The 26,437-nt window shown below is 38.7% G+C and overlaps 1 protein-coding gene across 3 annotated transcripts in view; it reads left to right on the forward strand.

The window, feature by feature from the left end:
* LOC101419846 (zinc finger protein 596-like) overlaps window positions 1-26,437 on the forward strand; it is an 86,649-nt gene that overhangs the window by 49,319 nt on the left and 10,893 nt on the right. The gene's annotated exons all lie outside the window — the stretch shown is intronic.

The following is a 26,437-nucleotide window of genomic DNA, read 5'->3' on the forward strand; positions in this document are numbered from 1 at the left end:
ATTGGAGAGTTTATCCATTAATATTCAATGTTATTACTTTCAAGGAATTACTTACATTAGCGATATTCTTTTTAGATTTATGTATGTCAATTTGTTGTTTCACTTTTATTGTTTGTTCTTACACTCTCATCCAACTCTTTCTCTCCTGTTTTTTCCTTTCATTCTGCAGAACTCCCTTTAGTATTTCTTGAAGGGCAAGTTTCTTATTGAAATACTCTTTAATTTTGTTTACCTGTGAATACTTTTAACTGTACCTCAGCTTTGCTGGATAGAGAATTCTTGCCTGGATTTTTTTTTTCTCTTCACAACTTGTAGCAGTTTGGTATAGTTATATATCCCACAAATAGATATTGGATTATGTTTGTAAACTGGTCTATACCTGGTTGTGAATAAATTATGATAGAGCTTTGATTAGGTCATGTCAGTAGGGTGGTGAGTCCCCACCCCTTGGTGGGTCAGGACTTCACAGATAAAAGGCATGGTAAAGGACAGAGTTGAAGAGTTTTAATGTTGGAGTTTTGATGCTGAAATCTTAAACTGGAGCCCCAGGAAGAAGCACACAGAGGAAAGAGAAACAAGACCCAGGAAGAGAGGAACCCTGAGCCCAGGAAGAAGCAAGCCTTGGGAAGAAAGGAACCCTGAGCCTGGAGAGAAGCAAGACCTGGGAAGAGAGGAACCCAGGAAGCCTGTGCCCTCGGACACATCAGCAGACATCTTGCTTCAACATGTGGAAATAGACTTTGGTGAGGCAAGTAACCTGTGCTTTATGATCTGATATCTGTAACCTACTAAACCAAATAAATATCATTTATAAAAACCAACAAATTTCTGATATTTGCATCAGCACCCCTTTGGTTGACTTATACAGAACTTGGTATTGAGGAGTGTGGAAGTCCTTTTGCAAATACCAAAATATTGGAATGGTTTTATAAATGGATAAGGGGTGCTTTTTGGAAGAAATGTGAGATGCTTGGATGAAAAGACCTACAGTGCTTTGAAGAGAATGTTGATAGCAATATGGATGCTAAAGCGACTTTTTATGATGCCTTAGAAGTATATGATTAAACTATTATTGGAAACTGGAGGAAAAATAATCTGTGTTTTGAAGTCACAGAGAACTTAGCAAGATTGTCTTCTGGTGTTGTATGGAAGGCAGAATTTGAAAATAGTGAGCCTGGGCATTTAGTTGAAAAACTTTCCAAAGTAAATCTGGAGTATGCAGCTTGGCTTTCCTTGCGGTTTATAGCAAAATGCTAGATGGGAAACATGTACTGAGGGCTGATTTGTCAGGCACAAAGAAAACAGAAACTGATTCTGGAAATCAAGCTCTCAGAGGAAAGGACTGCATTGGAGGACTTAACTAAACTTGGAACTTGTAAATCAGGATTGAAGATGTAGTTGTCTTGGAAAGACTTGTGGAAAATCTCACTATCTGATAGCTTGGATCCCTGCTTCTTGCTTGCTTAGCCAATTGAGAGAGCTGTATGAACAAAAGCACTGTCAGCTTGGACTAAAAGGGACATGGAGAAGAGAGATTGATGGAGAAACAGCTCTATGAGGAAAACCATGGAAGTTGAGATCTGGAATTAAGACATCACCTTGTGCCAAGAAAGGAACCCACTTGTGAACAGAAAGGGTGAGTTTGCACCAGCAGTTAAAGAGGGTAGATGTTTCCACTCATGTTCAGGGAGAGTTTTGCCACCCCAGGATACAGAGAGGATGGAGCACATTCCTCAAGGATTAGGGCGATTAAAGTCAGCACTCCATAGGTCTGAGAGGGGTGCCCCTGTCCCCCATGGATTAGGGAAGGCCAGGTGGTCAACTCATTGCTCTAAGGGAGTTGAGCTTATGTGCCTAAGGTTAGTGAGGATGTTCCCTTCACCTCACTGTCTTAGGGGGGTTAAGTCTCTAACCCAAAGATTGGATAAAGTATGGCAATCACCCCAATGCTCTTCAAGGGTGATGTCTGGAGCTTGGTCAACACCAAGATGCTGAACTAGGGTGGAAACAAGAAAATGGTCATTGGTCAAGCCCATGGAAAGAGTGGGTTCCCATAAGGCACCAAGGAGAAGAAACCATCATCTTAAGAATGACTCTGGGGAAGCTGATTTGGCTTAACTGATAGAGCATCTGCCTACCATATAGGAAGTCCAGGGTTCGAACCCAGGGCTGTCTGGCCCATGTGGTGAGCTGGCCCATGGGCAGTGTTGCCATGTGCAAGAAGTACCACAGAGGGGAGCCCCACATGCAAGAAGAGCACCCCGTAAGGAAAGTCGCCCCACATGTGAAAAGTGCAGCCTGCCCAGGAGTAGCACTGCACACACTAAGAGCTGACGCAGCAAGATGATGCAACAAAAAGAGACAGATTCCCGGTGCTGCTGACAAGAATACTAGTGTACACAGAAGAACACACAGTGAATGGACACAAGAGAGCAGACAATGGGGATGGGGGAAGGGGAGAGAAATAAAGTAAATCTTCAAAAAAAAGAATGACTCTGACTTTGAAATTGAATGGAGGATGCCCTGCCGGTTTACTGAACTGCAGAGGACCTGTGACTCATGTTTCCCTTGCATTTTCTAATTATTGTAATGAAAAGGTTTATTCTATGTCTGTCCATTTGTGTATTGGAAGCAGATAAATTGTGTTGTAACTTTCAGAGGTCTATAGCAGATGGGACTTTGCCCAAAGACAAATTGTATTTCTTTAAATTGATTGTGAAATGATTTAATACTTCCATTGTTACTGATTTAAGATTTTCTTGAATATTATAATGTCTTTTTGGATTTCAGAGGGTGAAGTGTAACAGTTTGATATAGTTATGAATTCCAAAAATAGATGTTTTGCCTTAAATCACTGTAATAGGTGTTTCCCTGTATGTACTGTGGAAGGCAATCTCTTCCATTCCTCAGTGTCTACATCCTTTGTTTTAAATTTTCATTTTGTCTTCAAAAAAGTTTTAGATCACTTTAAAGTCAAATATCCAATAAAGTCACATATTCAACATCAAACCCTTTTCCCCCTTCCCCAGTAATGGTCTTTTTTCATGTGGATTTTATATTTACTGCAGCTAATGGACAGATATTGAAACATAATCCACTCCTCACCCCCCACTCCCCAACCCCATCATTTTTGTAAATTGTATTTTTTGAAGATACATACATCACAAAAAATATTACATTAAAAAACATAACAGGTTCCCGTATACCCCCCATGCCCCCACAATACTCCTCCCATACCAACAACCTCCCCTGTCATTGTGGCACACTAATCACACTTGGCAAACACATTCTGGAGTGCTGCTGCACCACATGGATAATAGTTTACCCTGTAGTTCACATTCTCCCCCAGTCCATTCAGTGGGTTAAGGCAGGATATATAATGTCCAGCATCTGACCCTGCAATATCATTTAGCACAGCTCTTTAAGTTCCAAAAATGCCCCCACCTCACATCTCTTATTCTCTCTCCCTGCCCTCAGCAATTACTGTGGCCACTTTCTCCACCTCAGTGCTACAATTTTTTTCTATTATTAGTCACAATAGTTTTATAGTAGAATATCGATAAGTTCACTCTTCTGTGGACCCTGGGATGGTGATGTCCACTCCACCTCTATATCAAGAGGCGGCTTAGATTCCACATGGATAATGAATGCAATTCTTCTGCTTGCAGTGGTAGGCACTCCCAGTTCCCTGGTGTGGTGGTTGACCATCTTCACCTCCCTGTTAGCTAACCTAGATAAGTCCAAAGAACCTGAGAGTAGGAGTTGCAACTCTGCTGAGAGTCAGGGCCCAGCTGGCACATGGGCAGTTCAGAGATGCAAGTCCCCTAAGTATACACCATCCCTAGCACCAACCACAGGTTCAGCAAATGTGACAGAAGAGACATGTGTAGAAAGGTCACATCTGTGTCCAGCTCCATCATTCTCAGGAGCACAAATTCCAAAGTAGGGCCCATTGACATGGCATAGAACTCCAAATGCATCTGCCATCACATATACCCTGTGGGTCTCTGTAGCCTTCAGGAGAACCAGTACCTAGGGTTGTATCTACTTTGGTTATTTCTGGGGTCCTGCTGAGGTGTGCATAAGCGTGACCCCTCTGATGACCTCCCGACTCTTTTTTTGATGACTTTTAGCCATATAAACTCATTTGTCTTTGCCATTTCCCCCTTTTATTCAAGGCAAAAAAGCAGTTTTTAACACATGATCATACATGTAAGCTGAGATAGTCTGCTGGTCTGAGTTGACCCTTTTATTCAAGGTCTCTAGTTGCATCACCATTTAGTGATAGGTAGTAATCCCTCAGTGCCAGGGAGGTTCATCTTCAAAAGTCATGTCCCACACTGGGGGTGTTCTAGAAGCTTTCTTTTATATTTATCAGGGCTTTCTATGTATAGGATCACATCATCTGCAAATAGTGAAATTTTGAGTTCTTTCTTTCCAATTTGGATGCCTTTTATATCTGGTTCTTACCTCAGTGCTTGAGCAAGTACTTCTAACACCATGCTAAATAGGAAGGGCGATCATGGGTATCCTTGTTCTTGATTTTAGAGTATAAGATTTTAGGATTTCAACTTTGTAAATGATGTTAGCTGTGGGTTTTCATATATACTCTTTATCATGTTCAGAAAGTTTCCTTCCATTCCCAACTTTTCAGTGTTTTCATCAGGAAAGCATGGTGTATTTTGTGAAATGCTTTTTCTGCATCTATAGATACAATCATGTGATTTTTTTTCCCTCGATCTATTTTTATGGTGTATTACATTGATCATCTTATGTTGATTCATCCTTTCATTCCAGGGATGAAATCCATTTGGTCATGGTGTATAATTCATTTTATGTTTTCTTGAATCCAATTAGCAAGGATTTTGTTGAGGATTTTAGCATCTAGGTTCATTAGAGTTTTGTCTGTAATTTTTTTTCTTGTGGTGTGTTTGTTTGGCTTTGGTTTAATGTAATGTTGGCAACATAGGTTGAATTAGGCAATGTTCCTTCCATTTCAATATTTTGAAAGAGTATAAGCAAGATTGGTGTTAGTTCTTTCTGGAATCTTTGGTAGAATTTAACTGTGAAGCCATCTGTCCCCGGGCTCTTCTTACTTGGGAGGTTTTTAATGACTGATTCTATCTCCTTACTTGTGATTGGTTTGTTGAGATCATCAGTTTCTTCTTTCATCAATGTAGGGTGTTTATTTTTTTCTAGGAAATTTTCCATTTCCTCTTACTTCTCCTTGTTGGCATCTAGTTTTTCAAATTATTCTCTTAAGATAATCTTTATTTCTGTGGGATCAGTGGTGATACCCCCTTTCTCATTTTTTATTTTGTGTATTTGCATCTTTTCTCTTTTTTTATTAGTCTAGCTAAGAGTTTGTCAATTTTATTGATCTTCTCAAAGAACCAGGTTTTTAAAAATTTTCTAGTCCTTTCTTATTTTCTATTTCATTTAGTTCTGCCCTGATGTTTGTTATTTCTTTCTTTCTACTGCCTTTGGGGTTAATTTGTTGTATTTTCACTAATTCCTCCAAGTGTGCAGTTAGGTCTTTGATTTTATCTCATTCACCTTTTTGCTATATGAATTTGTGGCTATGAATTTCCCTCTCAGTACCCCTTTTACTGTGTCCCATAAGTTTTGATAAGTGGTGCTGTCCTTTTCATTGGTTTCATGGTACTTACTGATTTCTTTTGAGATTTCCTCCTTGACCCCACTGTTTGTCTAAGAGTGTGTTGCTCAAATTCCATATCTTGGTGCCTAAGGGTTGTCTGGCCCTTGCAGGATTCTAGGCGCATTCCACTGTGCTCAGAGAAATGGTTCTGTATGATATCAATTTTTCTGAATTCATTGAGACTTTCTCTGTGGCCTAGCATGCAGTCTTTCTTTGAGAATGATCCATGTGCCCTTGAGAAGAATGTATAACCTGCTATATTTGGTTGTAATTTCTGTATATGTCTATTAGGTCCAGATCTTCTAATATGTTATTCAGTCTTTGTTTCCTTATTGATTCCCTCTTGACATGTTATGTCTAATGGTGATAGTGGTGTGTTAAAGCCCCCCACTATAATTGTAGAGGCATCTATTCCTCCACTTAGTTTTTCCTGTGTTTTCCTCACAGATTTTGAGGCATCCTGGTTAGGTGCATAAATGTTTATGATTGTTCTTTCTTTTTGAAAGATTACCCCTTTTATTACTCTGTTGTGTCCATCTTTGTCTCTCAGAATATTTTTGCATTTAATCTCAATTTTTTCCAATATTAGTATAGCTACTCTTGCCCTTTTATTAGTCATTCTTTGCTTTTAAGATCGTTTTCCAGTCATTCACTTTCAGCATCCTTGAGTCCCTGCATCTAAGGTTGGTTTCTTGTAGACAGGATATAGATGTGTCATATTTCCTTATCTATTCTGCCAATCTGTTTCTCTTTACAGGTGAATTTAATCATTTAACATTCGGTGTTACTATTCTTGTATTAGTCATCCAAATGGGTGCTGATGCAAAATACCAGAAATGGGTTGGTTTTTATAAAGGGTATTTATTTGGGGTAGGAGCTTACAGATACTAGGCCCTGAAGCATAAGTTACTTGCCTCACCAAAGTGAATTTGGAGCAAGATGGCTGCTCACATCTGCAATGGTTCAGGTTTCCTGGGTTCCTATGTTCCTGGGGCTTACTTTTCTCTGAGTTCAAGGCTCCTTTCTTCCTGGGGCTGGCTTCTCTTTCTTCTTCATGCTGACCTCCCGGGGCTCCAGCTTATGTCTTCAGCATCAAATTCCAACATCAGAAACCCTCAACTCTGTTCTTTCCCATGCCTTTTTCTGTGAATCCCCACCCACTAAGGGGTGATTCTCAATGCCCTAATCATAGTACAGTGATCCCCAGGTACAGACCAGATTACAAGCATAATCCAATATCTATTTTTGGGATTCATATCAAACTGCTCCAGTTCTCAAGGAATTACTTATATTAGCCATATTTTCTTTGGATTTGTTTGGGTCATGTGTTGTTTTTATTTCTCTTTTTGTCTTTTCAGTTGTTCTTACACCCTCTTCCAACTCTGTCCTGTTTTTTTCTTTCCTCCTACAGGACTCCCATTAGTATTTCTGCAAGGTTAGGTTTCTTGTTGGCATACTCTCTTAGTTTCTGTTTATCTGTGAGTATTTTGATCTCTGTCATTTTTGAATGTCAGCTTTGCTGAATAGAGTATTCTTAGCTGGACTTTTTTTTCTTTTAGTACCTTGACCATGTCATACCACTGCCCTCTTTCCTCCGTTGGTTCAGACTAGAAATTAGTACTTAATCTTACTGAGCTTCCCTTGTATGTGATGGTTCTCTCTTCTGTTGCTGCCTTCAGTATTTTTTTTTGTCTTGAGCATTGAATAATTTGACAAGTATATGTCTTGTTGTAGGACTGTTGGAATTTATGCTGTTTAGGGTGCATTGCTCTTCCTGGGCATGTACATCCATCTCCTTCAGTAGGTTTGGGAAGTTTTCAGCCATAATTTCCTCCGACACCCTTTCTGTCCCCTTTCCCTTCTCTTCTCCTTCTGGGATGCCTATAATGCATATGTTTGTGCCTTTTCTGTTGTCATTCAGATATCTAAGTGCCTTCTGGATTTTTTCTATCTTTTATCTGTCAATTCTACCATCTGTTTGATTTCAGATGTACTGTTTTTTACATCATTAATTATTTCCTCTGCCTCTTCAAATCCGTTATTATTAGCTAAAAGTGTATTTTTGAGTTCTTGGATTGTGGCATTCATCACCATCATGACTGTTAGCCTTTTGTGTATGTTTCCAGTTTCTTCTGTATGTGGTTAAGTGTTTTCTTAATATCCTCTATCCTTTATCTCTTTCTTCACCTCCTTAAGTTGGCCTGTGATATTTGGACAGCTTTGATTACTTGTTTGATGTTCTTCTCCTCTTCCTGGTTTTCAGTTTCTTCATTGGATTGGGCCATGTCATCCTAATTTTTGATATGGCTTGTAATTTTTTGTTGTTGTTTGGTCATCATTTTATCTTGATGGGTTTGTTCAATTGATTACCTTCTCTGTATATTCTCAGGTTTAATTTAGGTGCTGTTTATGTGTGTGTGTTAAATCTGCTCTTTGACACTTTGTTCTTATTCTATTTCCTTGTTATTGTCTAAGTTCCCTCGAAAGAAAGTGATTAGGGTCAGGGAGAGCAAAAGAGGTAAGAAAAGAAAAAATATAATAGTATTGATAGTAATCCTTAGTAGGAGAACCATTTAAGACCTAAGAGAATGGATATTAAGCTCATGTAATCTGTGTAGAATAAAAAAAATGGAGTATCTACAATGAGATGGGAAGCTGAATTTTGAGAATATAATATTAATTAAAAGGCCAGAGTGATGAGGATAAAGGGAAAGAGAAAACAAAGGACAATAACATAAAGAGTGAACGAAAGAAAACAGAATAGATGTGTTAGAAATAAAAAGCCAGAAAAATTGGGGGATTAACAAAGAGAGGTGGAATGTAAAAGCAACAACAGAAGATGAAAGGTAGCAAGATGTAAAGTCGAGATAGTGTTTGTAGCTTAAATTGGTTAACACAGAAATGAGGAAATGGAGGACTGAGGAAGCACATGAAGCAAGAAACACCACCAGCAGCACCTAATAGAAAAAAGGGGTGGGTGGGTGGAGGGATTAAGAGGAAGGAAAGACAAGAAAACAAACAAACAAAAAACTACAGACAAACCCTCAATCAAGGAGTCCTCTTTGAAATTGAATAAACTGATATGGAATCTGTCCTCTCCCCTTTCTCCCTTTCTCACTTCTCTTTCTCTCAGGGCAGCAGGAAGCCCTTGTCAGAGTTACCCTCTGATATTCAAATGAGACCCTTATGAACCAACTCACCACAGAAAATAATGACTTTAAGACTCACACCCACACCTTGCTGGGAACCCTAAGTATGCAATTGGTTGCCTATCAAGCACTTCCTATTGTCCCCCTCAGGTGTGTTGCACAGGACTAGTTAATTGCATGATTCCACCTTCTTCCAGACCAATTTTCCCTATCCCAGGACATTTCGGTAAATTTGGATGCCTCAGCAGATTCACCTCTCTTCCTAGGCTCTTCCCAAGCCAGCTGGCATGCTTCTCCAAGCTCAGAATGGGGGGCCAGACAATTGAACCCACCCTCCTCAGGCCCTTCTGAACCCCTCCCCAGAACCCTCCCACTCTTGGAGTTTCTCTGAGACAGGCTCGGGTCATGCTGGAGTTTGGGGAGTGCTAGGTTCAGGAAATATGGGCTCAGGGAACACAGGTTCAGGTTGACGTGGGATTTGGTAATGGGTTTGGGGAATGTGGGTTTGGGAATCGCAGTTTCGGAGAATGCGGGGCTCAGGGAACACTGCCATGTGGCCAGTGGTGTTAGGGGAGTGCCAGGGCCACTAGTCTTAGGGTAAGCATTTAGTCTTCCCACAGCTTCAGGCACAAGTTCCAGAAATCCACGGTTTTACCTTGAGCAATCATTCCTTTTGTTGCACTCTCTCCAGATCAATGTCCAGAAACCTCTTGCTTTGTGGGTTCCCAAAACAGCTCACTCAGGCAGGACTTGTCCCTACTCAGCCAGTTTTTTGCAGGTGAGATGACAAGGGTGACACTCACTCAGACACCATCTTGCCCTGCCTCCCCAGTGTCATCTTAATATCCTTCATCTCTTCCTTCACTTCATTACGTTGATTCTTGATCTTTGTTTGAACATCCTTGTTTAGTTGTTCCATATTCTGCATCTCTTCCTTAAAATCCTGGACAGATGAGTAGAAAAAATACAAGAAACAAAATAGAGAAGAAAATAGAATAAATAGAATAAATCCTTTGTGGTGTGGGGGTGGAGTTCCAGGTGCTCAACAAATCTGTTTGTGTGGGCTGAATGGGCATGCAGTTGCCCAAAGAGGCTGAGAAAACACAGCTTCCCTTCTATTCTTTTGGGGTTGGGAATAGAGCCCCAGGACTCTCACTGATGTTTGTTAGCTGAAAGTGCCTGCAGTTGATTGGAGAGGCTGGTGCAGGTCCACCCAGCTTCTTCCCTGCCAAACTTAGGGTTGGAGCCTATGCTAGCTAGGGCTGCAATTCAATCCATGTGGAAAGAAGCTGGTCCCTACCACCTCTGATTGTCAATAGACCCACATCCCCTCATGTCAGTAACAGAGTTAAAACAGGGTCTACCAGGCTCTTTTTAACTTGGACAGGTTCAAATATTAGCTGTTCTTAGGATTCTACTTTAGCCCACCAAATTTACTAATCAGAAGCAAAGGTGGCGCCCAACCATCTCTTCTCCCTATTTTGGTAAATGGAGCTACCAACTTCAGCTGCAAAATAGCTCCTTAAGTGGATTATGCCACCAGTGGAAGATGGGCACTGGCCTCCACAGTGTGGAGTGCTCTAATCACAAATCTTCAGTGCAGATGGCCATTCTCCTTCCATTCTTTCAAGGATGTTACAGGATGCTCTTCTGGTCTCCTGAGTCCCCCAAACATAAGATTTAAATCTCGTTACATTGCTAACTGCCCTGTAGGATTAGCTGGCAGTTTGAACACCTTACTCAGCCACTTGCTTACCCCAACTCTCCATGTTGATCTAATTTTTATATGGTGTGAGATAGGGGTCATGTTTCTTTCTTTTGGAGATGGAGATCCAGTTCTCCCAGTTCAATTTGCCAAATAGGCTGCTTTGGCCCAGCTTTGAGGGCTTGACAGCTTTGTTAAAAATCACTTGACTGTGGATGTGCAGGTCTATTTCTGAGTTCTTGATATGGCTCCATTGCTCAATTTGTCCCTGTTATGGCACTGTAGCTAAGTAAAAAGAGAGAAGATGTAAATAAATAAAGTCAGAAATGATAGGAGGATATTACCATGGACACTGTACAGGTAAGTGAATGCTATGATAACCTCTATGTCAAAGAACTAAATAATGTAGATGAGATGAACAAATTCCCAGAAATACATGAACCACCTACACTGACCCTAGAAGAAATAGAAAACCTCAAAAAACCAATCACAAGTGAAGAGATGGAAACAGTCATCAAACACCTCCCAAAGGGGAATGGATGTGGTTCAAGCAGTTGAGTGCCAGCTTGCCACATACAAAACCCTGTGTTCAATCCCTGGCCCAAGTACCTAAAAAAAAAAAAAAAATCCTCCCCAAAATGAACATCCCAGGACCAAATGACTTCATACATGAATTCTACCATTCATTCAAAGACAATCTAATACCAGTCTTGCTCAAGCTCTTAAAAAAAATTGAACAGGAAAGAAAATTACCAAACACATTCTCTGAAGCGAACACCACCTTCATACCAGATAAGCATACTACAAAAAAAGAAAATTACAGAGCAATATCTCTAATGAATATAAATGGTAAAAATCCTTAACAAAATAGTTGAAAGCAGAATCCAAAAGCACATTAAAAGAATTATACACCACAATGTAGTGGGCAAGGGAGGTTCAACAAAAGAAAATGAGTTAATATAATAAACCACATAGATAAACTGAAGATGAAAAATCACATGATCCTCTTGATTGAAGCAGAAAAGACACTTGACAAAACACAGTATCATTTCTTGTTAAAAACACTCATAAGATTGGTATAGAAGGAAGCTTTATCAGTATGTTAAATATAGGAAAAACACACAGATAGCATTGAATTCAATGTCAGAACTCTGAAAACTTTCCTGCTGAGATGAAGAATAAGGCAAGGATGCCTGCCGTCATCAGTGTTTTCAATATTGTGCTAGATGTTCTAGGTGGTACAATAAGGCTAGATAAAGAAAATTCACTCAGATAGGAGAGGAAGAAGTAAAACTTGCACTATTTGCAGATGATATGTCCTATATCTAGAAAATCCTGAAATATCCACAGCAAAGCAATGAGAAATCAGATGAATTCAGCAAAGTGTTGGGCTACAAATATGCAAAAATCAAAAGCATTTCTCTACACTACTGATGTGCAATTTGAGAAGGAAATAAAGACTTCTATTATAATAGTGACTAAAGCAATCAAGTCTTTAAGAATAAACTTAACCAAGCACATATAAGACCTGTATGCAGAAAACATTGCTAAAAGAAACAAAAGAAGCATTAAGTGAATAGAAGGGTGTTTCATGTTCATGGTTTGGAAAAATGAATATCATTAAGAGGTCAGTTCTACCTAAAGTGATTTATAGATTCAACACAACCTCAATAAAAATCCCAGTAGCCTTTTTTTCAGGAGTCAAAAAACCAATTACCAATTTTATTTGGAGGGAAAGAGTCCCTGAATAGTCAAAAATGTTTTATAAAGAAAGAATGAGTTTTGAGGATTCTTCCTGACTTTAAAGCATTTTACTCAGCTAATGAGTAAAATCATCATGGTATTGGAATAAAGACAGACAGATTGACCAATGGAAGCAAACTAAGAACTCAGAAACAGACCCTCACATCTACAGTCAAGTACTTTTTAACAAGATTGTTAAGCCCCAGCCACCTGGGCCAGAACTGACTCTTGGAAGGTGGTGCTGAGGGAACTCAATAGCCATATCCAAAAGAAAAAACGAGGATGCCTATCTCACACTTTCAAAAGTAATTAACTCTAAATGGATCAAGTACCTAAATATAAAATCAGCAACCATAAAACTCCAAGAAGAAAATGTTAGGAAATATCTTCAATATATTGTGGTAAGTGGTAGTTTCTTAAACCTTACACCAAAAACACAAGCAACAAAAGAAAAAAGAAAAAAAAGACTAATAGGACCTCCTCAAAATTAAACACTTCTGTACCTCAAAAGACTTTATCAACAGGGTGAAAACTCAGCCAACCCAATGAGAGAAAATATTTGGCAGCCACATATCTGATAAGGGTTTAATACTAATGATGTATAAAGAGATCATACAGCTCAACAATAAAAAGAAAAACTACCAAGTTAAAAAGTGGACAAAAGATTTGTAAAGATAATTATCCAAAGAAGTTACACAGGGCAAAGAATCACCTGAAAATATATTCAACATCACTAGTGATTAGGGAAATGCACATTTAAAACTATGAACTATCATTTCACACTTACCAGACTGGCCCCTATTAAAAATTCAGAAAACTAAATTTTGGAGAGGATGTAGAGAGATAGGAGCACTTATTCACTGTTTTGGGAAATATAGAATGGTATAGCCTCTGTGGAGAATTATTTGCCTTTTCATAAGGATGTTGAATATAGACTTGCCATGTGACCCAGCAATACTGTTACTAGGTATATACCCAGGGAAACTGAGTGCAGTGTCACAAGCAGACGTCTGCACACCATTGTTCATAATGGTGTTATTCACAATTGCCAAAAGTTTGAAACAACCCAGCCGTGCATTAGCTAATGAATGGATATCCAGATTGTGGTATAAACACATGATGGAATATATGCAGCTGTAGGAAAAATGAAATCATGAAGCATATAACCACATGGATGAACATGGAGGACATTATATTGATTGAAGCAAGCCAGACACAAAAGTACAAATACTGTATAATTGTGCTATTTTGAACTAAATATATTATATAATCTCATGGAATTAATAATTAGAATATAGGTCGCCAGAAAATAAAATGAGGGTAGAGAATGGAAAGATGAGGGTTAATCTGTGAAGTGGTTAAAAGTTTTTAAAAAAAATCTTTGGTAGTAAGTGACAATAGTGAGAGCATTTCATAGTGTTTGTAATGGCCAAAAGGGAAAATCTAAGAACAAGTGTATTACTAGAAGGAAAGCTAAAAAATGTAACATTGGTCAATATAACATAGTGAAACCTCAAGTAAAATACAAATATGGGAGATATTGCATATATATGGCTGTTTCACAGAATATAAATACAATTATGCTAGAGAGGAGACAGAAAAGCAGGTATATACAGAAGTGGAAGCAATGAGAGATTGAGAGGTGATGAGTTCTGTTTGGTTGGTTGCTTTTGTTTTTTATTTTTCTGGAATAATGAAAATGCTCTAAACCTGATTAAATTGATGAATGCAAAACTATGGATTATACCAAATATTGATTGTACACTTTAGATGGATTTATGCTTTATTATTATATATCAATAAAATTAATATAAGGATGAAGAAATATGAACATTTCTGATTGACAATGTAGCAGAAATGAAAAAGGTTAAGGATAAGGAGCATGTAGGAGGCAAAGTTAGTGAAGAGGCTGCATAGTACTCTCTAGGACATTTTATTATTACTACCTCTCCTTAGATAAAATGAGAAGCTATTTTTAGAAATGTTTTAGTAGGAGAAAATTAAATTGCAATATTTACAATAGAGTATTATGAACATTTATGGTTTCCTTACTAAAAATTTGAATTTGTATCTAAATGGGAATGAAGGATTTCACTATTAATTCCTAATTTTAGTGGATTTTTAAAGTCTGAATATAGTTTTGCAAATATCACTAGGAAAATCTTGTAAGATATATAAACCTATATAGATAAATGTATGTAGCAGTTTGATATAGTTATGAATTCCAAAAATAGATAGATACTGGATTATCTTTGTAAACTGGTCTGTACCTGGGCATGATTAAATTATGATTAGGGCTTTGATTGGGCCATGTCAGTAGGGCATTGAGCCCTCGTCCCCTGGTGGGTGGGGACTCACAGATAAAAGGCATGGCAAAGGACAGATTTAGAGCTTTTTGATATTGGAGCTTTTTGATGTTGGAGGTTTTTGATTTTGGAATTTGATGCTGAAGTCTTAAGCTTGAGCCCTGGGAAGTAAGCACACAGAGGAAATAAAAGAAAGCCCCGGGAAGAGAGGAAACCTGAGCCTGCAGAGAAGCAAACCCTGGGAAGAAAGGAACACAGGAAGCCTGAACCCTGGGAAATATTGGTCACTGTCTTGCTCTAACACATGAAAATAGACTTTGGTGAGGGAAATAAATTATGCTTTATGGCCTGGTACTGTAAGCTCCTACCCCAAATAAACACCCTTTACAAAACCAACTTATTTCTGGTATTTTGCATCAGCACCCTTTTGTCTAATACTATATGTATGACAATGTATTTCCTATAATTAAAGTATGCTGTTGTATAAGGTGTGAGATAGGGTCCTCTTTTTTTCTTTTGGATATCACTAACCAGTTCTCCCAGCATCATTTGTTGAACAGACTGTTCTGGTCCAGCTGGGAGGGTTTGAGAACCCTGTAAAAAATCACCTTTTTTGTGTTGTTTATAAAATGATTTTAAAATTAATTGTTTTAATTTTTAAAGGAGCTTTAGGTTACATAAATGCTACAGAAAAATATATGGGATACACATATGCCCCACTCCCTCTCACACTCAAACTTTTCACATTGACATCCTTCATTAGTGGGTACATTTGCTACAATTGATGAAAACATACTGAAGTGTTGCTCCCAACTGCGGTGGCTTGCTCGGTCGGTAGAGGTGGGGTCTGGCTGCGGACGAGGGGCCAATCCAGCTTAGGATGAGGGGTCGGTCCCACTTGGGACGAGCGGTCGGTCCGGCAGCAGACAAGGGGTGGGTCTCACAGGGGTTGCGCGGTTTGGCTGACGGGGTCGCCCGGCGAAGCCGGCGATGAAGGGGTCGCCCGGAGAAGCAGGCAACGAACTGGGGACAAAGGAGGCCAGGCCCTTGTCGGGGGCTCTCAGGACTGGAGGGTGCACGGCAGAAGAACTACCACGGAGACAAGGTAAACACGCAAGTCCACTTTATTGAGGGAGAGGCAACAGTTTTATGGGGGCTGGGGAAGGCTGATTGGTCGAAGCCATGCCCTGTTCTGATTGGTTGCCGGAGAAAGGTCAGTGGGCGGTACTGGACGGGGGAGGGGTGGTGATTAGGGATTGGCTGTTGCTGTTGCTGGGGGAAGTGGCAGGGTTTAGTGACTGGTGGCTGCTGTTGCTGGGGTAGAGGGCAGACTGGAGTTTCCCGCCCACGCCTGGCTGTTGCTGCTGTCGGGGGGAGGGAAAAGGGCAGACTGGATTTTTCCGCCCACGCCTGGCTGTTGCTGCTGTCGGGGGGAGGGGAAAAGGGCAGACTGGAATTTTCCGCCCTGCACCTGTGCAGGGAGAAAGAAGAAGAAGGGTGCCGCCCCACAAGGCATCGAGTGGCGCCATCTGGGAGGAGGGGCGGCCACAGAAGCATGGCTGCCGAGAAGGGGAGACCTGAGGGCACTCTGCGCCCATGCTGAGCTTCCTTCAGGGGTGGCGGTGGGCTCGACCAACTACCCTATTATGGGGGCAGCGGAATTAGGCCTACCGCGGCCGCTCCCCCGCCAGGCCAGCAAACCACACTTCAGCCCCAGGGGTGACTGCACCCAACCATGGACTATAGTTAACATTATAGTTTATACTCAGTCCCACACAATTTTGTAAGTTATGATGAAATATATAATAGCCTTTATCTGTCTTTGCAGTGTCATGCAGGGCAATTCCAGTGTCCTGAAAATGCCACCGTATTACACCTATCCTTTCTTCTCCCTCCTCTCTGAACCTCTGGTAGCCATTGCTTCCACATCAATGATAAAAGTTCTTCCATTGCTAGAGTAGCAATCAGTCTGTAGTTAAATAATGTCTGATTTAGTCCATTGTTCATTCCCCAATCTTGAAAATTTTGGAATGATGATGTCCACTTTACCTCTAATTGAGAGGGGCCTTCGATCCCATGGAGCACATGGATGGAACTATCTCACTTGCAGTTGTAGACACTCTCTGTTCCTTGGGATATGTGTTGCCCACCATCAGCTCTTTCTTGTCCTGAGTCCACTGAACTTGAACCTAAGTGTTGCATCTCTGCTGAGATTCAAGGGATCAACTGACACATAGGAAGCCCAAAGATTCAAGTCTCTTGGACATATATCAATTACATTGCTAATTATAGGTTCAAATAGAAGGGTTAGAAGAGCTATATGTAGGGAAGCTATATGAGTCCAACTCTGTTACACTGGGTAGCATAAATTCCAAAGTAAGTTTACTAAATTCCTGAGCTGTGCCCTACTCATAGTGTCAGTATGTCTCGAGAGCCCTCCGGAGCCCCACTATTTGAGACACTGTTTATTGTGGCCATCAGTGAGTTTCTGCTGAGACTAACTTTTAACCATAAAAACCCATTTGTATTTACCATTTCTTCCTTATCATCAAGTCTGTTTACAGGCGCATTGCTAGTTGTTGCTTGGTAGTAATCCCTCAGTGCCCGGGAAGCTCATCCCCAGGTGTCATGTCCCTATTGGGATAAGGTAGTGCATTTATATGCTGAGTTTGACTTAGAGAAAAACCATAGTTGAGCAGCAAGAAGGCTTTCAGGAGGTTACTTAGACAGTACATAATACTAGGCTAAGTTTTAATTTCACAAGAAAAGGTTCATAAGTACAATCACCATTATCAAGGGCCTGGCATAATGATCTGTCCTCCTTCATTAGGCACTGCCCTTGTACTCAGAGGGTTCTTGTTGTCCTGTTAGAGAATGTAGCAGAGCTCCCCAGGAGGGGAATTCAATATTCCTTCAGTTATAGTGTGGATCTCCACTGACCATGATAATGCCCCATAAACACTTGAACATACTCATGTGCCTTAGAGGCATGCTGTAGGTGAATCCCTACTCATGCATCCCCCATCACCAACAGCCCACACTAATGATACTCTCCTGCCCTAGTTGTGACCCTTCTAAGATCCAAAGACTCCAAAAATGAAACAAAATTAATAAGCAAATGAAATAATGATAGCTTTAAAAAAGAATAAAATACAACAAAATTAAAATAACTTTAAATAAATTTTAATTGTCTTTTTAAGGTACATAGATAACAAAAAGTTACATTAAAAAATATAAGAGGTTCCCACATACCCCATACCCCACACCCCCACTCCTCCCACATCAACAACCTCTTTCATCATTGTGGCACATTCATTGCATTTGGTGAATACATTTTGGAGCACTGCTGCATCACATGGATTATAGTTTACACTGTAGTTACACTCTCCCCCAGTCCATTCAGTGGGTTATGGCAGGATATATAATGTCCAGCATCTGTCCCTGCCATATCATTTAGGATAACTGGATGGTAGGCTTACAGGAAATTGGAGGGGAGAGGAAGGTTGTGAACTGACACTTAGATTGGTGAAATCTATGATAAAGAGGAGGTAAATATTAGTACAGGGAAGGGTTAAGACAGGTCACAAGGACTTTTTCACTTACCACCAGAACTTCCTTGGATCTACATGGCAGGAGGCTCACTCCTACCACCTCTGAGGAGGGAGCCAGAAGCTTGGGCAAGCTAAGTTTATGTCCTGTGGGAGCCTATTCAGGAACCCCTTTAAAATGGCAGGCTAAAGTCACTTCTAATTAAAAGGAGCTCACAGAGTGCCTGATAAACTCCCAGCAGAATCCTGCTTGATAGGCCACATGCCTGGTCAACTCTCAAGGACACTTTCACCCACCACCAGAACTTCCTTGGATCTACATGGCATTGGATCATGCTCCTACCACCTCTGAAGAGGGAGTCAGAAGTCTGAGCAGACTGAGTTTTTGTCCTGTCTGAACCTATTTAGGAACCCTTATAAAATGGCAGAACAAAAGAGCACTCAGGCCTTAATTAAAACTCATACCATGAGATACTCGCCTGCAAGGAGTCCACACACCATGGAGGCTGCAGGGTGGGCTGCGGGCCAGGCAGCGAGACTGGGGACTGGTCCTTATGGCTCTTAACTGGCCCCAAGGACAGAGCAGTGCTATCACAGTGGTCCAGGCATCATCTTCCATGGCCTTGCTTAGATGTCGGCCATACAAAATCCATCAAGCATGGTAATGAATTCAATAGAAGAGGTGAACATCTCTGAAGTGATATGAAAATTATCCAATTTCTTATGACCCTTGCATCTGGCAAAGAAGTGCTGGTATTATCATGAAGTTATTAGTGTCCACAAAGAAGGTACCAGGGATTGAATCCAGGACCTCATACATGAGAAGCAGGCACTCAATCACTTGACCTACAACCGCTCCCCATAACCTCTGCTTTTGACAAAGGATATACACCATTCATACACATGCTGGAATTTACCAACCTGATCTTAAATAGGAAATATGTAATGATCTTTTCTGCTTTGTAACTTTTACTCTGAATTGTGTGAACTGGATTAAATCCGAACCGTGTTTCTTCAGAATGGCAAAATCCATTGGACTTCTTGTTTATTTATTTTTTAAAATGGTAATAATAATGGCTAAGACTTATATAGCACTACTTATCATCCAGACACTACTCTAAATGCTTTACCTATATTAGCCCTTTTAATCTTTACCACAAGTTATTTAATCCTCACAACAACCTTATGAAGTAGATGTCATTATCATCACTATTTTGCAGATGACAAACCTGAAGCACATAAAGGTAAATGACTAACTCAAATGCACAAAGCTAATAAGTGGCAGTACTGGAATTTAAAACCAGGCCCTCTAACTTAAGAATCCATGACTCTAATCACTTTGCCAAATGCCTCCCCAAAGGTAGTGCCTCTAAATTACCTGTATCCCACATACAGTCACTCAGCCTTTTGCCTACCTCTGATTTTACTTCCTCAACTCTTGGCAATCCTCAGACAAGGATTGTATGCAGACTTGCCTTTGAAGAATAAGCTATGGGACAGAAAAGAACACTTGTTAATTACTAACTTAAAAATATTCCTACCAAACTGATATCTAGGCATGTAAATATGAATTGCCAACATTACCTATCAACTTCACCTCCAGTTGGTCTCCTGTAATGCTCAAATTAGGATCTGAACCCAGATTCCATGTAAAAGAATGCAGGAGATTTGAAATATCCATTTTAACTGCCATCTGCTCTCTATATCTGATTAAAAGAGTTTGCCTATACTACCTTCACTTTTTTTTAAAGATTTATTTTTATCTATGCCCCCCCTGCTATTGTTTTGCACTTGTTGTCTGCTCTCTGTGTCCATTCACTGTGTGCTTTCTGTGTCTGCTCATCTCTTTAGGAAGCATGGGGAAGTGAACCTGGGACCTCCCATGTGGGAGAGAAGCGCTTAATTGCTTGAGCCACCTCAGCTCCTTGCTTTGTTATATTTCTCATTGTCATTCCTCTTTTTGTCTCTTTGTTACATCAGCTTGCCATGCCTACCTGTTGCACCAGCTTGCTGTCTTGCTAGTCTTCTCTAGCAGGCACTGGGAACCGAACTTGGGACCTCCCATGTGGTAGATGGGAGTTCATTTGCTTGAACTATATCCTTTTCCCTACCTACACTTATTACATTCATTTTTCCTGTTAAAAATAACCTTAATGCACATCTTTGAAAATTTGAAGTTGGCAAAGTCACAAGTATCAAAATTTAGATCATTGGTTTCATTAGACATTTCCTTTCATTTCTAAACCCAACATTTATTACATTTCAAATTTTTAACCAAAACTTTTCTTTTAGTTTGATTTGCATTAAATATTTTATGAAAAACTTTATGATTTTATTAATTGTATCATGTATTTGTAATCATTTTCTTGTTTTAAACCATCTGTTTCAAAAATGGGAAAATGAAATCAATCTACAAAACATCTGGATATTTCAAGGGAGCTGCATTATTTACCTTTTTATTTTTCCTTTTCCTTTAGGTGTTTGAGATATCATCAAATTTCAGTACAGGATGTTCTAGTCAGATAATTTGTGCTTGCTCTGCCCCCATTAAGTCAAACATGTGGATTTATGGGGCAAATTAATGAATAGTCCTTTATTTTGTATCAGTTTCCAAAAGCTATCTAGCCTTTTTGGACTGAGCCATTGGCACATTTCTTCTAATTAATTGGTTCCTTGCAAAAACAATATCCTGTACAGTCTGTCAGCTCCATCTTATTCTCACATTCTTGTCATCCTCTGCCACTTCTAGGCTGATACTAGGCCGGCTGTATATATTGATACAAGGCCAAAGACCCTAGGCCTACTCAAGACCTGGACCTAAACATGACGAAGGCAAAAAGCATAGCAGTAACCTCAGCTTGGGGCCTAAAATCTTTCACTAAACTGAGTAACTGCTATGATCTGAGGCCCAATGTAGCCTCTAATCCTCTGTATTTCCAGCTGTCACTAATGCCCACCTTCGCAATTGAATCATCTAAATATAGTAGGGCTTCTGTCTCAGTTTTCCTGATTAACTCTTAAGTGGTCAGAATTTGAGCCTATTCTAAGTCATAATCCTTCTGGTATCTTAATATTCAATTTTGTCAACCACTATCATGAGAATTAGATTCATTTGATGTTATCCTGAGTTTTTGGATGGAACTCTGCCTTGACTTGGCCCACCACCCCAAACTGTAATACTTAGCACTCTTAATAGAACACCACATTAATAATTCCTTGAACCATATTTGAAATTCTCTAATACCCCACCCAGCTACCCTTTTGGGACAAGACTATTCGGTCAGGCTAGTTTCCCCACTATTCCCAAATCTGCTGGCCTTTATGTTGTCACCAAGTCTAAGCATGCCTAAACCTAGAGCTTGTCACCATTATGATGTGGAAGTCTTTACATAAAGACTGTTGTATATCTACTCAGCTCCTCTTTTGACCCCAGCATGGCTTAGTAATTTGGAGAATAGGGCTTGAGGTGGTATTCTGCAGATGCTAGAAGAGAGACTTTAGATGTCAGGGAGACCACCCATGAAATGCAAACTAAAACCACAATGCAATCTGGTACATACCCACTAGAATGACTAAATAAAAATATGGAAAATACTAAGTGTTGACAAGATATGGGATAACTAGAATTCACATTATGCTACCAGTGGAAGTGTAAATTGTTATATCCACTTGCTGGTATATAGTAAAGCTGTACATATGCATATGCTAAGATACAGCAGTTCTACTCTTAGGCATAAACCCAAAAACAAAGTCATACCTGTGTTTTTCAAAAGACATATAATAAAATATTCAAAGTAACACTATTTGTAATAGACAAAAACTGGGAAGTACCCCAATGTCTATTGACTGTAGAATAGATTGTGGATATCTGTACAATGCATGCCATAATGAGAATAGATGATTTACATCTACACTCAACAATATGGATGAATCTCAGAACTCTGAAAAAAAAACAGACACAAAAGTGCAAATGCTATGTGATTTCACCTTTAAGTTCAAGAACAAGCAAAACTAATATCTGTTTTAGGAGTTAATATAGTTACTGTGCTTAGGGGAGACTGACTAGATTGTGCATAAGGAAGGGTTTGGGGTTGCTAATGTGTTTCTTTTTCAGATTTGTAATAATTCATCAATTGTACATTTTTGGTCTTTTCTGTTTGCTGTAAGTCCTATAATTCAATAAAAAGCAATTTTTTAAAAACCCTGTCTGGCAGGGATGGGAGGTACCACTTGCCTTTTCATCTCCTGGCAATGGCTTGCCAAATGAAGCTGGGAAAGTGTTGGATTCCTCTAGGTTCTTGGTATGTTGCATAAAAGAATTTAAGAGTGTGCCAGTTGAATTAGGCCAGGAAAAAGAATTTTTTGGGAAATGGGGGAAAAGAACAGAGCTTGCTTAGAAATGGGAGAGAAGGATGGAAATAAGCACTGAGATTTGGTGTGGCTTCTCTAGGCAGAGAAAGTCTCTTCCTTTTCAATGTAAGCATTGAGGGCTATAAATTTCTCTCTCAGTACTGTTTTTGCTGTGTCCAAGACGTTTTGATTTGTTATGCCCTCATTTTCATAGATCTCAAGATATTTTTGGAATTCTCTTGCAGTTGCTTTTTTGACACATTGATTATTTGAGAGTTTTTTAATCTCCATATATTTATGAATTTTCACTTTTTCTGTCTATTATTGCTTTCCAGCTTCATTCTGTTATGATCAGAGAAAGTATTTTGCATAATTTCAATCTTTTTCAATTTACCGAGACTTCTGACCCAACGTATGATCTATCTGGGACAGTGATCCATGAGTGCTTGTAAAGAATGTATATCCTTCTATTTTGGGATGCAATGCTCGATAGCTGTGTTAGGCTTAATTTATTTACCATATTATTCATGATCTCTATTTCTTTATCCTCTATTCATATGTTCTATCCAATACTCAGAGTGGTGTATTGAAGTCTCCAACTATTATAGTGGCATCTATTTCTTCCTTCTGTTTTGCCAGTATGTCTCATGTATCTTGCAGCAATCAGTTTGGGTACCTAAGTATTTAGTATAGTTTCTTCTTGGGAATTGACCCTTTTATTTATATATAATTACCTTCTCCATCCTTTATAAACTCTACATTTAAAATCAATTTTGTCCAATTTTAGTATCCCTACTCTAGCTTTTTTGTTACTATTTGCATGGAATATCTTTTTCCAACCTTTCATTTTTAATGTGGTTGTGACCTTAAGTATGAGGTGAATCTCTTGTAGACAACATTTGGATGACTTATGTTTTTTATCATTCTATTAGTGTATGTCTTTTGATTACCTGCTTATTCAGCCACCATCTTTCCAGAATGCTTCATTATATTTTTAATCCCAGTCTTCCTCCAGAGAATTCAAACTCTTTGTTCATATAGAACCAGTGTATCTGCTTCCCTGTTGTATCTCCAGGGCTTTGAATATTTTCTGTTACAAAGACTGAAACTCTATAGTATTTATTGGATTAATTAATAAATTAGCCTTTCAATCGTCCTTCTCAATGATCTTAATTCTTCATTTTCCAACATCTTGAGAGGATTTTAACTTTTTAATTATCTTGTGAATTAAATCAAGATAAACAGAATATATCTCATTTAATGAAATCCTGATTAAGTCCAGTATCTGCAGTCTATGCAATCAGGGTTTTCTTCCTGGAATGGATCACTCATTGGATTTATTAAATGCTTTCCCTTAAAAAAGGGAATGCAAATAGAGGTTCCATTTTTCCATAGATAAATAAGCAGAACAGCACAGAGCCTTGGGAATGGAGCAAAGTGTGGTTTGTCTCTGGAACTTGCCTCAGAATTGAGTAGATCACAAGGTTACTTATTTTTTGTGTTCTTGGGAGTTCTCCAAACAATGAGATGTGACCTGGCCTCTCCCCATTACCATTTATAAATACTGTCAATTTTCATACATTGATTCTATCAAGATACTATCTTAAAATTAATTTTATTGGTATGTGATTTTTACTTCTCCAGTTATTTTAATTCTCTTGCAAATTGAGGCCAACCTTTTTTAACAAGCTGAAATTAGTGAGTTTGTCATCATTTCCTGTTCACTCCTCAGTGCACTCTGATATGGTTTACACATCCTGCACTTACATGCATTGCCCTTGAGAAGCTGCTTATATCCATCTCAATGAAACTACTGAAAGCATCTTCACCTTACAAGAATCCTCAACAAATTCTCTGATTTCCTCCTTTTATCATCCATTTCTGTTCTGTTCTCCTAGGTCACCACATTCTCTTGGATTTATTCTGGCCCCACATTACATATTTTCAAGCTATTTTTGAAATATTAAATGTTAAAGCTCATTAGAATATAGTCCCAATCCTTCCTTTATTTCTATCTTTCTACCTAGTCAATATTTTCCATTCCTTTGACTTATTTATCATCTATGGTTATATAACTTAACAGTTTTCCTCTCCAAATATCATGTCTGAGTTACAGACCTGAAAATATATTTTGCACTGAGATTCTCATTGTTTTATCATCAATAAATTAGATGGATCCATCACCTTTTGAAAATTTGCTCTTTAATAATCCAAACCAGATTGAATGAAATTACCTATCATACAGTTGCTCAATAAAGAAACTTTGGTGTTATTCTTCAAAAATATTGGTATTTCTATGAGAGATTTCCTACCTCCAAAAAATGAAATAAATTTAGATCATGTAATGAGTAACCTTGCATTTTTTCCTTTAAATTATCTCTTCTTAAGTGCCTCTTAAAACCCATAGGGCCAAATTGTATGTTTTATTTGCTAGAATGACTCTGTGCCTTTGGACAGAGTTGTCTTTCAACATATACACATTTATAAAAAAAGAATCACTTTCTTGAAAAGTATAGCCTAGAATTGACAGTGATCAGAAAGATCTGTGTGCTTGCTGTTTGGCATAGCATAGACATACTGAACTCAGCTTGGAAGGTAAAGTGGCTTTATTGACCAGTGGAGGACAGGAAGTCTAATCAAACTCAAATTGACCTCCTTGTTGAGGCGTTTTCTTGCACCTTTTATATAGGATTGCAACAAAGAAAATTAGTCATTACATTGAGCAACCTGAGAATAGGCTGGGGAATTTCTCTAGTGTTTTTCTCTTAACATCAAAATACATAATAATCCTGGGGTCTCTAATTCTCATGGTGATAAAGATAATAGACTGAAGCATTACATGTGTACATTTTTTTCTTTACAAAGTGGAACTAACAGGTATGGTTAGTATCAAAGTAGACAGTTTTATGTGCTTTCCTACAGACACTTAATGTGTACCCTATAGTGCTTGGTATGTTTCACATTACATTTTAATCTTGCTATAAAAACTAGGCTGAAAATACATACAGCTATATAAGAAATCTATGAAAATGGAGTAATTGATTACCTAAAATGCATGATAAAATAGTAATGAAATACAATTGTTTTAATTTCAGTAGCATGAATTTTAAAAAGTGACAAAATATATATTTGTATATAAATACCTGTGCCTAAAATGGAAATACATTCCTTGATTTCTCTACAGAAATAATTTATTCTTCTATTTTTCATGATATATCTGAACAATTTTGTCATAAACTCATAATTGCCGCTAACTGGCAAGATAATTAGTAATATGCAAAGTGAGATCATAGGTGATGACATCTAACCTCCACACCTATTCAAAAGACCTTTGATTCAAGCCTGGTCTAGGGAGACTGAAATGAAAAATAAGGATTGTGAGAGAGCAGCAGCAGGTTACTGCCTTCAATTTCTTTCATTAATTGGCTTAACTGAAAAAGAAATAAGTAGAAATGACTGACAAATATTATCTATGAATGCTTTAGATTTTATTTCTTATGTTTTTGTCTTGCTTTAGTATATTTGCTCCCTTAATGTCATTGTTTACTGGTACTGCTAGTGGGTTTTAATTTGTGCATTAACATCCATGGTCCATTGAGTTTTGATTAAGATTACCAGTTTGCTACCATTTCTTGCTCTTTTATATGTCTTGAGGATTAAAAAACAAAAGAAAACAAGCATATTGGTCTGCTAATACCTGCTAGAAGATAGTCTTTTTTTAAAATTGGGAAATGTGACATTTGCCTTCTTTTTCAAAAAGATCCATGATTATGGGTACCACTTATCTGCAGGATCAATTGTAGAATCATATGTTACAAACTGGATATTCTGATAGAAAGCAATGCATAGTGCTTAATTATATTCAATAGGCCTAGTGCCTTAAAATATAGCATGTAGCTCTGATTACAGCAATGCTTCTGAATGATCATAAAGGAAAAATATTTTCTGGAGCAGGTTCTTTGATAGTGCCAATAATT

This window comes from Dasypus novemcinctus, chromosome 6 (genome assembly GCF_030445035.2).
Source record: "Dasypus novemcinctus isolate mDasNov1 chromosome 6, mDasNov1.1.hap2, whole genome shotgun sequence".
In the NCBI taxonomy this organism is placed as follows: domain Eukaryota; kingdom Metazoa; phylum Chordata; class Mammalia; order Cingulata; family Dasypodidae; genus Dasypus; species Dasypus novemcinctus.